Source organism: Carassius gibelio, chromosome B20, assembly GCF_023724105.1.
Source record: "Carassius gibelio isolate Cgi1373 ecotype wild population from Czech Republic chromosome B20, carGib1.2-hapl.c, whole genome shotgun sequence".
NCBI lineage: Eukaryota > Metazoa > Chordata > Actinopteri > Cypriniformes > Cyprinidae > Carassius > Carassius gibelio.
The window spans coordinates 15,924,095-15,940,051 of NC_068415.1; the positions used below are offsets into that span (position 1 = coordinate 15,924,095).

Here is a 15,957-nt window from a genome sequence, read left to right on the forward strand (position 1 = left end):
TGCCCGACGGCAAGCCACATTTGTGCCAACAGTTGAATCCCTGCAGCTCCCTCTGCAACCTCCACAAAAGCAGCTTATGGATTACAGCGAAAACTGTGCTGTGTCATGTGACATGAACTCTGTTTGACAAAACACTGTGTCTTAAAACAAAAACACTGTAGGCCAAGAAAATAATCACAGTGGCCATGTCATTACTCAGCGTGCATCTGAAATATATGCAGTTTTCATATATAGTATGTTGTGCTGTTTTAGCGTGTGTGTCTCCACTGATCGAGCAAGGCTTTATATAAGAAGATAAGGAAAGGTGAACGGGTGCAGAGCAGCCTGACAGACCAGTGTTTTGTCTCTTGGCTGCACTGCAGACATCCCGATCCACTTTACTCTCACCTGAACACTACCGTGTCACTTATCAAAGTGACTGAGATCAGGTGTGCCCCACTTGCCACACGCTATCCGTCGATTAGCCATTATATGTGACTGAGAGGTTGTTTACATCATTGTGAGAGAGTGTGTAGGAAAGAGAAGTGGTGTGAATGCATTCTTTCTAATCCTATGATCCAACAGCTTGATGCAAGCTAATCGGCAATTAAATACTAACGACAATGCCCTGTCCTAAAGTCAAGATTAAATGAAAATCTATTTTCTAAATGCATTTTACAGATTTTTTTTTTTCACTAAGCCCTCTCTTTGGTAATAATGTACATTCATGACTTTTCCAATCATTTAGTTTGCTTAAACCCTGCTCCATAGCCCCTGAGCTACTTTTTTTTTGTTTCTCGATAATCCTGTGCACACTATATATAATACGCTTTACAAAAAAAAAAAAATAATAATAATAATAATTATATTAAGATAAATCAAGTCACCTCATGGAGGCAGTGTTGTTATCATTGACCTGAACTAAAGTGTTTTTGGTAATTAAAATAATTCTGAAATAAGAATTAAATACTGGTTCGTAGTGCAAAGCGATTTATTTTTAACTGCACGTTGTTATTCCCCTGATTATTTACCTATAGCAGCTAATGAACCGTAAGTCTTCTTACCCATAGGCTTACTTCCGCATTGAAGAAAAAGGTGGAAAGTGCATTTCCACAATGTCATTGGTAAAGAAAACTTTTGCGTGGCGCTACATTCACAACTCTAGGTGTCAGTTCATATAGCTCAAGAACACCATTTTTTTCTGCCAGCTCAATTACACAAACACAGTTGAAGACCCTACGCTATCATGTCCATTTAAGATAGGAAGTATGTCTCAGACAGACAGGGAAGTGAAAAGGGTAGGTGCTGAGTGAGGATAAGAGTCAGAATAAGACTGATGTAACGCATGCATTCCCAGACCCTTAATTCCATTATTGCAACATTAGATCAGTTCTCTGTTCCACTTGTATAAAACATGCACGCCTGAAAGCCCCAATGAATGCCAAGTTCTTTCATGAAACTCTAGATGACGCAAACTGATCAGTTGTTAGCACAAACTGATATTTACAGTGTTAAACTACTTGGCACAAGCTTATTGGTTCATGTTGCATAAGCAGCCAATGAGAATTTGTCTGAAATCCTCCACCTTCCCCAGCTCCACCTGTATAGATCTGCTAAAGGTTATTATATACTTGTGCAGCAGCAGTATGTCTTAATATTCATAGCACCATATCGGGGTATGTATTGGCAGTTGCAAGTTTCTGTAAGTACTTTGCAGCAACAGCAGCAGCAATAATCTATAATAACAGCAATTCAGCAGCAGCGGTGTAACAGATTTACTGAATACATTAAAGTTGTCATATCCATTACCATGCAAAAATCTTCAGAGTTGTCATAACAGAGATATTGTAACACATATGTAGAGATAGATATATGATCAAAAGCATGCATTCTGTCACAAACATGCATTTCCATGTATCAGCATATCATATGTCTTGTCCTTTTCTGAGAAAAAATGTTGTTGCATGATGATCGCATACTATTGATAATCTTTCTGCTCTAAAGGACTGTAAGTCCGTTAAGTGGGAAACACACACACAACAGTCGATAAATCAAAGTCTCTAACAAATCACTTTGAAAAACTAGAAAGGAAATGAGTAGGCTGGAAATAAAACAGCAGGAGCCTTGATTGGAGGATGTGAACATGCTGGTGTTTACAGTAATGACATAAAAACATAATTACAGATTTGTCTTTGTTTAAGCTATGTTTACTGCAGGCCTCACCTAGTATGAGGCACATTAACTTTTATTAGATTAATATGAAATATTTCAGGATATTATCTTGTGACTTCTAATTATGTTTTATAGTAAAATTGCCCTGGGATAAAACTGTTTTAGTGAGATCAATTTATAGACAAGCAGGTGGAGGGCAGCCAGAGGACGGGACTGCATCACGCTGCACAGAACAGACATGGAGTATATGGTTTAATATGTCCCTTGGCTTTCTGTCATAGTGTTTTCCACTTTTCCACTGTTAAAATCATTTATTCTATCAAAATGAATATGCAAATTAGTCAACCGTAAGTAATTAAGTAGTAGGTTGATTTACCTAAAAAGTGTAAATACCGTGTTGTTTTTAATACATTGCTCTGTTTGAGAATCCCGACCAGGGGCCTGTACCATGATGGTAGTTGAGCAAATTCAGAGTTACAGGATTACTTTCGAGTTGACAAAACCAAACCACTCCAATCCAGCTTTGTTGGTACCATGATACAGGTCATCAATTCTCTGTTTCAACTCAGCCATTGATTCTCATGAATGTGCAACATCAGTGGCGAGCAGCCAATCACATGACTTGTAACACAGAGCAAGTGTGATTCACTTCTCATGAGAGGTCCAGAGAGATTTCACTTCCTTCTTTATAGGGTGGGGCTATTTGTTTGACTGACCAATGGCAGGCTAAAGGCTAGATGTTTGGGAAACTTGTTGGAAAACTATCGCTGAAATTGCAATTGATGTGGTAATGACACAAAAAGGACAAACTTTGGTGTTACTTTGCTGATAAATAGCTAAAAAAGAAAAGAAATCCAGTGCAAATGCAAGTAAAAGCAAGATCATGGAAATACTCAAATTGGTACGTAGAAAAGAGTTCATCTTAATAGAATAGATCAAATTAAAATTTTAATGAGTTGAAATGTAAGTATTTACATACTAGTAGAAGGAAACCAAGCAGTTTTATCTGAAACACTGGCCCACGAGTCCTCGCAGCACAACACGACCTGTCTGGTGTTAAAGGCTGGAAGATGAGAGGTGACGTTGGTGTGGGACCTGCATCTGCCGTTTTCAGTGGCTGTGAAATCCTGAATGACAGTGACAGAGACACTGAGTCTGTTGCCGTGGTAACAGGGCAGCTTTGGAAAGGGGCCTGACAGCGTACTCAATGCAGACATAGCCATGGGCTGCAGGTTGCTTTGCAATGGGCCCTAAAGTATAAGGAGACCTGGTGAGACCCTGCGTTCTCTTCAGATACACCGGCGCCTCAGCAAAGAGACAGCACAGCAAAAGCATTAAATAAACAGAAAACTTTCAGAAAGGCAGAAATTAATTTAATTCATACCAAAAACAAATGAAAACACCAAACCTAGTCTTATTTACACTTATAATTTAAGAAAGAATGTTAGAATTTTGTGGATTTTAGGATATTTTATGTTTACAAAGCAACAATTGTACTAAAACTGGAAAAGGTTTCCCTTTGTGTTTTTGAGATGTTTCAAAGAATTTGTCAAAACAATCCCCATTTACACGGATCCATGAAATCCACCGCTCTATTATGCATGCTATAAATACATTTATTTCATTCTAAGTATACTCCAAATACATATTTATTTATTAAATTCATACCTTAATAAAAATGCTTAATAATATGCTTAATAAAAATACCCTGCAACTTTTAGTATACTAAACTGATATACTTCAAATCTGCTAAATTGTACTTAATGCACTTTAATTGTGAGAAAATAGTGCTGAAGTCCAACTAAAGGTATACTTAATAAGTATATTTGAAAGTGGAACTACTGCATTGCTAGTATACTTCAGGTACACTTTAAATATCTCGCAAATTATTATTATATACGATATACTATATTATTCAAAGATCATACAATCTTAATCAATAGTGACATTAAAACACATTTTAGGCTTAAAATTAAGAAACGTGCATTGTGCATCAGTAGTACTCCGAATCATAATTATAGTATTTTATCATTATAATTTGTGTATGCATATCTCACCATATATGTGAATACTTTCAGCTTGACAGTATTCACTTGTTTCAAATAAATATTTGAAATGTATAGTCTTTTTCTTCTAGGGGAATAAAAAAAACTATTGACTCAATACGCAGATATACAGATTTTTGACCAATCAGATGTTTTCTACGATGAGACTCACTCCCCCAGGACCAGAAAATACAGGAAATATAAAAATAGGAATTTGTACCGTGTACTTTTGTCTTAAATATACAATACACACACACACACACACACACACAAGTATACACAAATTCTGTACTAACAATATTATCACAATCTATTTTTACAAGGCTAAAGGGTAAAGCTCCTCTGAACACAAGCCGTTCCTGTTCCGTTTTTTTATGTGAGGTAATAATTCAGAGCTGTAGGTGACCCCTCGACTGAGGTGAGGCTGTGTGGAGCACACACCCCTCCCGCTCTGGATGTGCTGCTCCATCCACATGCTTCCATTTTGCTGCTGAGGCTTTTTCTCGTGAATTAATGAGCTTTGCAGTGCGGCAGTGAGGCCACAATGTGCTGCAATGACTCTCAGAGACCTGCCGCAACCGGACAGCAATTCAGTTACACCATAAACTACATCCTTCATTTCAGTTAACAAGCTTGACTAAACTCCAGCTCCACTGCAAGAACTCACTGAATTTTCACAGGATTGAATCTAACCTTTATCTTCAAATACACTCTGTGTTTCTATTTGAAGATATGTTGAATGAAAGGAAAGCGAAGGAAGATAAAGTCTTGTAAAGATTATTCACAGTGCTGATTTGTGCAACAGAATTAAAAAGTATATTTTTGAAGCTAAGGATTTAAGCTTTAGGGGTACATTTGCTAACGGTTATGAAGCTTAATGTAATATCAGCCACTGTATAACACCACATGTCAAGTCAATGGGTATCGAAATATTCTTCAAAATACCTTCTTCAGAGAAATCCATACAGATTTGTAATGGCGTGAGGGTGGGTAAATGATGACAGGATTTCCCTTTAAAGGAATAGATCACCTGAAAATGCAAAGAGGGAGAGATTTAAGACAGATCAAAAGATGTAGAGCAGATGTGAGTTGATGAAGAGGATATACTGGAGGAAGGGTTATATGTGTAACGGGATAGTGGCTGCAGCACTTCTCTTGCTTGTCACCTTGCTGTTAAACTTTAATGTAATCAGAGTGGCGTGGCTGGCAGTGAATGGCCTTAGACCCAGGCATGCATCGGAGATGAGTCTGATAAAACAGAGTAATACAGGAAAAGGTAGTGCAGAAGAAAAATGACACCATGTCTCCTCTTTCACTCTCTCTGTTCCTCTTTAATGCTGACTTGCGTCCAGTGCCTCTTTCAAATGTAGCAAGGTTGTTTTGACCCTGAACTTCTCGGACTGGAAAAAAGCTTTCCACTGCCTATATCATGAGAACTGTGGATCATCTCTCTTTTATTTTAACGTGCAGTCTGTAATTTCTGATGTTTTCAACTAATGTTACCAAATGGAGCTGTTTTCAGGAATATTTTCTGAACACTCCCAACACCTTCATAGCATACATCGGCCTTGTATTATAAGATTGAGATGTAATACTTTAATAAATACTCATGCACCAAATTATTTTTGAGTATTAACTGAAATGTTAGCATAACATACATTTTAAGATTATTATATGATCATTTTGTAATGTTTTTCCAAAGCATGTTATATTAACCATCTCTGTGTCAAGCTTATATACAGACACCGTACCGCAACAAGCATCTTCCTTCATCTACAGTGAAACAGTGTGTGGAGTGACAGAACAACCGTTTGAAGAAAGGAGAAGAGGGTAAAGGACAGGGGAATAAAAGTCATAACAGGAGCGTGAGATGCCCAGGTGCATCATGGGAGACTGCAGCACTGCAGCAGTAACTGCAGTGACTCCTCCTCCTAGTGTCTTAAACACACACACACACACACGCGCACACACACACACCCAAATATTCACACACACTTATCAGCTTTGCACATTCACAAGGACAGGAAAACGTCATAGAAGGAGGAGTCTGAAAGGCACGTGGAAACGGCATGAGTGGACAGCGACACACTCTTAATGTACAAATCCCTCATGCAGCATAGTAAATGAGATGTTAAATCATTCATAACTCAAGGCAGACTGCGCCTAATTGCTGTTTCTATCTTCTGCTCTGAAGAAAAAAGCCTGTGTCATGCAGTGCCTCAACCCATTCAGCAAATAGAGCTATCAGACATAAAACTGAATGAAAAAAGAGAGTCTTTAGCTCCATTCCAAAAATGAATGAAAATTTTAGTACAGCACTGTGACATGCTCAGTGAAAAAAAATATATATATCCAAGTTAGTGGACAGAGAGAACTAATAGGGCCTAATTTAATTAATTACTAAAAAGTATTGATAAAAAAATATTTCAGTATAATTAGTATGGGCAGTTCAACAAAAGTACATGTGTAATGCAACAAGCTTAGCAACATTCGAATATCAAACTCTATTGGAAACTGGGCGCTTTGTGCAAAACTTATTTTTTTTACATAAATATTGTGGTCAATATAAGTATATGAGGAATAAGTAACCAAACGTTTCAAAAACATAATTAAATAATTGTTAATATTGCTAACTAAAATGTAAACATTTTTGATTACTGAAATAAAATGAAAATGTTTTAAATGTTGTCTTAAAAACTAAATAAGTTTAAGATACATTAAAACCTAATCTTAACTCTAATTTCTAACCCTAAAATTACAAACTAACTTTATAAAGTTTTTGTATATTTCCTACATGCTGAAGGGTACAGGTAAATATGAAAAGAAAAAGTTATTTGGGAACCCAGTGCTGGGTAAATATTGGGCAGAACACAAGCTGGGTTATTTTGACCGAGCTGGTTGGGATAAATTAACCCAAAATGCTGGGATGTTTTATTTAAAGTCAACTTGTTTAAAATTTATTATAATGCTCGCTTAAAACAACAATAACCAAAAGGTGAACATTTATTATTAAAGGTGCCATAGAATGCAAAAATCACTATTATACATAAAAACCTATACTTTGTGCTAACATTTTACAACGGACTCCACTGCCTCACAAACAAGGGTCAGTTCAGTGCTGGAGTCGTGCTAAGATTGCTTCCGAGAGAGGGATCGTGCACAAACGTCCAGACACCAGACAAAGTTAGCATCAAGCATCATATTTAGTTTTCCAAAAGAGCTTATTGGCTCTCTGTAAGGCTAATGTTGCTAAAGTTACCATTGTCTCTGCCTGTTTTCACTAATGCTGCCTTGCGTGCTACCAGAATGATCGTGAATAGGAATGTGGTATAGTTAAAAATTGCATTTGGAAGGCAAAATGCGTTCCAAGCTCGAAACGGCTGCTGCTGAGGCAGCTCACTGACACCTCGTCTTTATGTTGGGTTGTGTAAGAATATACATTTCACAACACAGTAAAGACTTTATAAATGTAATAAAATCTATAGAAAATATATTTTAAAATACATCTAAAACCCCTTTTTTTGCAATATATATTTATGTTTTACAGACATTTGACATGTATTTTGAATCTCACATTGGATTGCATTGTGTTTTAGAGTTAACAGAAATGTCTGTAAAATGTATGGATATTGTCCAGGTAATGAACTACCAGTACTGTTTCTGTTACCTTATGGATATATTTTTTTACAGTGCTGTAATGCACTAAATATAGTCTGTAATGCAGCAAAGCTTACAGCTGAAGCTGTGAGAATGCTTGTAGGTGGAAAATGAGCAAAGAGACTCAATCTTTCAGACACAGGTGGGCTGCAACCTCCCCTCCTCTGTCCCAGTTCCCTCCATCCTCGTGGCCTGTTATCCAGAGAGAGATAGGTGAGGGTGTGCAGGTTTGAACACAAGCACCAAACGAGACCAAACTATTATGCAAGAGGATAATTACAGTCAGCAGACATGCTCCCCATGTCCCTGAAACACTTTGCAAACCTTTGTGAATGCATCTTGTCAACGGTGCTTTGAAATCCTCTGCATTTCCCATGGCTCGGTGGCAGACACAGGTGTCAGATGAGAGAGGTTTAATGAATATCTTGCTTTGAAAAGAAAACAGGACGACACTGTCACATGGACTTTTGATGTGGGCATGAAAGCCACAGTACCGTGTTCCTGTGTGTTAAGCAATGCCAACAGGGGAAGCGGGAGGTCCAAAGATCTCTGAAAACTAAAGACAGGTGCCAAGCCAAACAATGTTGATCAAGTTTAATAGTTTGGCTAGATGCCCATGGCTTTATTTATTTATAATACCATAAATCATGATCATAACCCAATCAAGATGCTGCATTACAATCAATTAAACCATAGTGATGTTGGCTGGGATGAAAAGTTAAGTATGGATGCAGTTGGAGGGGCTGGAAAAGGGCCAATTGAAACCATCTGAACACAGATTATTATTCATTTTTCATTCCATTTAAAGCAGACATAACTCCAACACAAGAAGCTTAGGTCAATATACTACTAACGTTTAAAAAATAAAGTATTTTAAAAGTCTGGGGTCAGTAAAAAAAATTTAAGCAGTAAATCAGCATATTAGAATGATTTCTAAAGGATCATGTGACACTGAAAAAATTCAGACCTCTCTAACTCAAATGTTTCTACTGGCTGATCATATCTAAATGTTTCAATTGGCCAAACTGAATGAATGTGCGTTGATATTTATAAATTCAGTAAGGCCAGTTGAAAATTGTTGAATATTTTGGAATAATGGAATATTTTGGGGTTTTATTTTTTAGTAATGATGCTGAAAATGCTGCTTTGTCATCACAGGAATAAATTAGTTTCAAATATGTTAAAACAGAAAACAGTTATTTTAAGTTAATATTACAGTTTTTAAAGTATTTTTAATATGATTTTTTACTGTATGTTTGAGCATGAGAGACTTACTGACCCCAGACATTTGAACAGTAGTTTAAGTCAACTTGCTTTTAATTTGATTTTCATAGAGACAAGATACATCATTCACACTTGCTGAATATGTATATACGAAGGTACACCGGAGAACCAAAAGTTGTGTTTTTTTAATAGAAGGATGTTTATGAGGAGGATGCTTCTGACAGTGATGGATTCTGGGTAATGTCCTAGAAGTTGTTAGACAAGTAGAGATTGCTTAAAGACATGAAGGGAATGAAACTATGGAGGTGATAGTGGGGGTTATGACATATAGCCCTGCCCTTCAAAAGATAAACAGAAAAGCATCTTAGAGCATAAAGAATATGGCTTTTTTATCTTTTGAACAATTTTCTGAAGGCCAATTGATCATGTAATACAGATAAAAGGAAACATTTTGAGGCTGTTTGCATGTTATGCAGATTATCTGCTGTTAGCATTTTAGTATTGGGTTGGCAAACACTGTAAACCCTAATAAGTTGAGACTACTCAAATGATTTGAGGAAAGTGGTTGCGTAAGTAAAATTGAGTAATGGCAAAATTGATAACTCAATTCAATTGAGTTGACCTAATGTTGGTCTCTTCATTGAATTAACTTAAATGTTCAAGTACAGATAACTTAAAAAGGCAAATAGACTTAACTTAAATTTTTGAGTTTTATATGGTTTACTTGTTTTAATGATTTAATACAAATATTGTTTTTCCATTAACAGCTTTATTTGGTTTATACACTTACATTAATTTAAGAAACATTACTAATATCAAGCTCATATTTTTAAGTCACATTTAGACACTTGAACAGCACTTAAGCTCACATTTTTAGAAAACAGTAGCTCATATTTTTAACAGCAAGCTGCATTTTTAAGTCACATTAAAATATTGAGCTCATGTTTAACAGTAAGCTTACATTTTTACAGAACATTACACTCACATTAAAAAAAAAAACCATTAAGCTCATATTTTTAAGTCTCATTTTCAAAAGACCATGTTTAATGTAAATGTGTTGCAATTAAAAGTGCGCCAAGCAATTTCTCGATTTTAGCCAAACAGCTGGTTTGCCAACGATTGTGTTTTAGGCTGCAGGTCTTTCTGCCCCAAGGAAAGTAGAATCCGCTGAATGAAGTCAAACATGTATCCCAGTGACTTTTGGTAACTCAGGTGCAATGCATATACAAGTCCGAACAGAAGGCACATTGCTTCTTCAGGAAGGTCATGTAGATTGTCCATCACTAATTTTCCCTCGATTACGATTCCAATCGAAGAGGGAGACCCATCTTGTCCCATCTTCAACTATCAAAATCCCCACTGGCACATAAAGAATTGAGCGGTGATCATCGGACATCTAGTGAAAAAACATTAACAAATTAAAATTAATTCACATACATGCAAGCTCATTTACATTTCAAAAAGGTGCAACTTAAAGGGTTAGTTCACTAAAAAACTTTAAATTCTGTTAGTAATTACTCACCCTCACGTTGTTTCAACGCAGTAATACATCATCGGAACACAAATTAAAATATTTTTGATGATCCGAGTTGTCTCACTCCTCCATAGGCTTCTCTTTAATTAAACTTGCCAGCCCAGAAAGTTTGTAAAGACATGTTAAAATAGTACAAGTGACCACAGTGGCTGAACCAGAAATTTATCAAGCGTAGCGTTACGATATGTAACAGCGCAGCGCCTCTGGGTTGTACATCAGAACGTAGGCTCACGCTGGTCATGTGTGTGATGGTGGCCAATAGTGAGCCTACGTTCTGACGTACAACCCAGAAGTGCTGCACTGTTAGACTACTTGAACTCACTCAGAGAAACAAAGAGGACAATGTATAGTTAAATAGACGTTATTTTGTTTGTTTTTTTGCGCACAAAAAGTATTCTCATCGCTTGATAAACTTCAGGTTGAGGCACTGTAGTCACTTTGACTATTTTAACAATGTTTTTAACTTTCTGGGCCGGCAAGTTACAATTACAATAGAAACCTATGGAGGAGTGAGACAGCTCTCAGATTTCATCAAAAATATCTTAATTTGTGCTCCGAAGATGAACGAAAGTATTACAGGTTTGGAACAACATGAGGGTGAGTAATTACTGACAGAATTTTCATTTTTTATTACACATTCACACTATGTCTCACATACACTGCATCAATCTAAAAGGGTTAGTTCACCCAAAATGTTAAATTCTGTCATTAATTACTGAACCTTGTGTCGTTGCACATCTGAAAGACCTACGTTCATCTCCGGAACATATTAAAATATTTTTAATGAAACCCATGAGGTTTCAGTCCCTCCATACTAGAGATCCAATTCAATTACCACTTTCAAGGTCCAAAAAGGTATGAAAGACATCACTTAAGTAATCCATGTGACTCCAGTGGTTTAACCTCAATTTCATGAAGCTACACAAGTAATCTGTTTGTGCAAAAAAAAAAAAAAAAAAAAAAAAAATAAAAAAAGTACAACTTATAAAAAAATATAATCTCCAATGCACGGTCACGCAATTACGTCTGCTCTCACATGAATACAAAACTCACATGTTGTGGTGCTGTGGAGATACTGTCTTGTACGGGCGTTGCAGATAAACAATTACACTGGTAAATTATGTTTTTTTTTTTTTTGCACAAACATAGCACTCGTTTTGCTTCATAAAATTGAGGTTAAACCACTGGAGTACAGTAGTACAGAGTACTGCAACAAAGTCTTTCCTATCATCCTTGAAAGTGTAGTTGTGTTGGATGTCAATGGAGGCACAGAAAGTTACAGAATATCATTAAAAAAAATCTATTGTGTCTTAAAGATGGAATGACACAAGGGTGAGTCAATGAATTACAGAATTTTCATTTTTGAGTGAATTAACCCTTTAGATTGATACAGTGTGTGTGAATGACCGAGATTGTGAATGTGTTAGAGTGTGTATAGAGGGTGAGAGGGTGTCTTTTGGACATTTTCTCCTTGGAACACTTACCAAACACATCTTAAAGAAAGCAGGAGTCATCTCCAAACCAAAGGGGTAGTCCTTGAAGCACCAAAGTTCAGTTTCAGTTGGCTCTGATAGCTTGTGTGAAAAAAAATAAAATTTTATTAAATCCAACCACTTGATAATAATACATTATTATAGCCTTTAAACATTTAATCAGAGATCAACTATGAAGTCTATATTGCAGTTTATAAAGAATCTACTATCTTCTAAGATATATCTAGGATAAATTATTGGGACTTCTAACTAACCTTTGTTGCTTCAGTAGGTTCATCAAAAGCTGACCAGCAACTCCCGTTCTGGCTCTGAAAATGTCCAAGAGCCATGTACTATGTTGGTCAAGGGTCTCGTAAAATTCCCTTTTCAAGATCTTACCAGCAATCCTATTAAACTCCACGTAGACCTGAAAAAATTAAGAAGGGGAAAGTAACAACATGCATGCATGGTGTGCTTGATTATTTTTTAAGATAACAAGTTAATTCCAGTCAAAGGTACAAAAATTGATTAATTAAAAAAATGTTAATTATTTATTTACTTACATTTAAAAGGATTTTTCATTTATGAATAAAAAATTGCTGTCAATTTACTCACTCTAGCCATCCAAGATGTGGGCGACTTTATTTAGCAGAACATTAAGGGAGATTTTTAGCTGAAACTGTTGTCTTTGGCTATTCATATAATGAAAGTCAACTGTAACCATCCCTTTGATTGTCAAAAAACGTGTACAAGCAAAACAAAATCAATAATTGTGATTCCTGATGATATATTTGTGTCTTATGAAATGAAAGTCTGGAGTGCGAGTGTAAAGATATATCAAACTTTGGGAATATGAGAAAACTCAATCTTCCCAATTTGAGATCACTCATGTGAACAATCTTACTTTTTTATACAGGTTGCAGCATCAGGGATAGTAGCAAGTACCATTTTGCACATCCTGCTAGTTGTAAATAAACCACACATCAGGGCGCTTGCGCTCCAGGCTGTCAGGAGGAGATGGGTCTGTTGTGTTGTTCATCAAAATGATACTTGCTGCTATCCTTAATGTTGCAACCCGTTTAAAAAAGCAAAATTACATTCACATGTGTGATCTCAAATCGGGAAGATTGACAGATTCCCAAAGTTTGATATACATCTTTACGCTTGTGTTCCAGACTGTAGTAAACAAATTCAGCTTTGTTTGCAGAGGCTGTGAATTAAAGGTAATATATGAGGTTTAGCTTCTTGCATAGACCTATCATTTCATATAATTTCATTCCACATAACTATTCATTAATTAATAATGTCTCTGTAAATGTTTGGAAGTTAGGGGATTTTAAATTAAACGCATTTATACCTTAAGTCCAGTTGTATAAAAAATAAATTAAAAATAGCAGACAATAAAGCAAAATTTACCAGCGTAACGTTACTCCTGTGGCCTCGACTCTTCCCCCTCCTCGTCTGCTTCATAACCACCTGCCTGCTAATGTTACTGTCCCTACAGGAGGAAAACTGGAAATTCAGATGTTCTTACAGAAAGTTGGTAACACGAACGTGTTTATAACTCGAAAATACTCAAAGGCAACGAAGCAAAATTTAAATATATATTTTTCCATTATTCTACCTACCAGCGTACTGTGGGTCTTTCACGACGACTCTCTTCCCGCCTGCTTTAACGCCTGTCTGACTGCTTGTGCAGCTGGCCCGCTGCCAGAGTAAAACGGAAAAGTATTTTCAACATGCAAATAATATGACAATAAAACGTATAAGGAAATAAAAAAACAACGTGTGTATATTTATGCGTTGCGTTTAAACCTTTACTTACCTATTTAACTTTAAACTGTATTATTTATTTCTTCTTTCAAGTGTTCCTGCAAATGATTGTGAACCGCAGTCAGTGCTGCGTCTTCAGCAAATTCGACAAACAATTCCCGCCTTGTGTTATATTGGCCAATCGGCGCTGTTGTCAAGGCAGAATTTCAAGCGCGACCAATCATTTTTAAACAGAGACGTACGAATAATTTAAATAAATGGAAATTCTGAGTTAATAACACTTAAAATCTTAATTCAAAAGATTTTTACTGCCAATGAGTAATTTAAACACACCTGTTTAAGTTTTGATGGCAAAACTTGGTGTTATAAGTAATGTGAAGTTATGTTAACTTGATTTCTTTATTAATTACAACATTAGGGTTTACAGTGAAGAGCTCTGAGCTCGTTCAGTACCGAGATGAAGGACACTGGCATTAAACATGATAATATAACACTTTAATGGATGTGAAATTCACTGTACGATGGGATTAGAGAGATAATGGGGAGAATGATAGAATAAGTAAAAGATAAACCCAAGCTTCACACTGCACATTCACTGATGTGGAAGAAATGCTCAAAACTGCCCAAACCCCCAGAGATGTGCTGCTTTTGTAAAGCCAGTGTGGCTGTCTTCATTATGGTCTGCTCTCAAGCAGTTTTCTGAAACTATAAACGCACCAATATCAAAATTCTGTCTGATAATTATATTTCAATCCAACATGGTCAGTAACCGATAATTGGCCAATATTACATTTAATTAACATTACTCAATCTAAATCAAGGAATCCCAAACTCTCTTTTGTCAGCTAAGCCCTTTAGACATAAAATACGCAACAATTTAGTATAGAGACCAATTCTCACTATTAACTAGTTGCTAATTAGCATGCCTATTATTAACATACTGGCTGTTTACTATGAAGCACATATTCTCCATGACCATATTCATCTCTAATACCCAATACCTAAACTTAACAACTATCTTGCTATTAATAAGCAGCAAATTAGGAGTTTATTGAGGCAAAAGTAATAGTTAATGGTTCGTTAATAGCAAAAAAGTGAAAAGCACCTTTGAGATTATGACATAATGACGACACATTAACGACACATTCAAGGTTCTCTGATGATAGATTATGGCCTTATAATATGCACGTAAACTCTTAAAATATATATTTTTTTCCTTTATTTTTTAAAAGAACTTAAATTATTATTATCATTTCATTTTTTCACAAATTTTAAAAGCTGAAAACAAAAATATTTTAAAAATCATATTTTTACTGGGAAGTAGAAAAAATTATATTAATTTTAACAATAATTTATTTTTCAATTCACAATACTGTTTATCTTAAACTATTTCCTTTCATTCAAACAGTAGAGCTTATGCCAAAACCTTGGAAACTTCTCTCCACAAAAATGTTAGAAATTACGTTAAAATGTATAATGTTTATCTATTTTAATTTTACATTTAATTTGACAGATTATTAGCTTTTCGTCAACTCATAAATGCCTACACAAACCTCCAGGATTTCATGTAAATAAATAAAAATGAAACACTACACTAAAATCTATGGTTTTCACAACATTATTATATACATTATGAAAAATTGATATTCTTTTTGAGATTTGCTAAAAATTACATTTAACAGTGTTATTAGATTGTTCAAATGAGTTAAAGTCTCAAAAATGAGACTCAAGAAGTGTTAGATGATAAAGGTAATCTAAATGTTAAAACAGTTGAAACATACATGAAAAATCAGATTCCAATCACCAATAAAATTTCATTAAATTAGACTAAATAAATTCAGTAAATAGTCCTAAATAAATAAAACAACATTAATACAAACATCTAAATGACATTGAATAACCAATTTGCTTCAAGTACATTACACCAGCATCCCTCATTTGCATAAAGTTGCAACCTCCAAAAGCATTTCAGTCTTGTACAACTGCAAGAAAACTCTATAAAGGAATGAAAACATCTAATCAGGGCAATCAGCAGGGCAACCAAGCCAAAAAGCTTCTATATCACATGCCTTTTCAAGACCTTTTGAACAATGACATGAAT

General features: G+C 35.6%; 1 long non-coding RNA gene across 1 annotated transcript; it reads right to left on the bottom strand.

The window, feature by feature from the left end:
- Positions 1-9,572: 9,572 nt before the first annotated feature.
- LOC127984386 (uncharacterized) lies at positions 9,573-13,843 on the bottom strand. The gene is made up of 5 exons (XR_008160582.1): positions 13,712-13,843; positions 13,500-13,581; positions 12,359-12,510; positions 12,096-12,185; positions 9,573-10,473 (listed from the first exon to the last, which is right to left on the bottom strand). It is a non-coding gene; the product is annotated as an uncharacterized LOC127984386 (long non-coding RNA).
- Between the last annotated feature and the right edge of the window lie 2,114 nt (positions 13,844-15,957).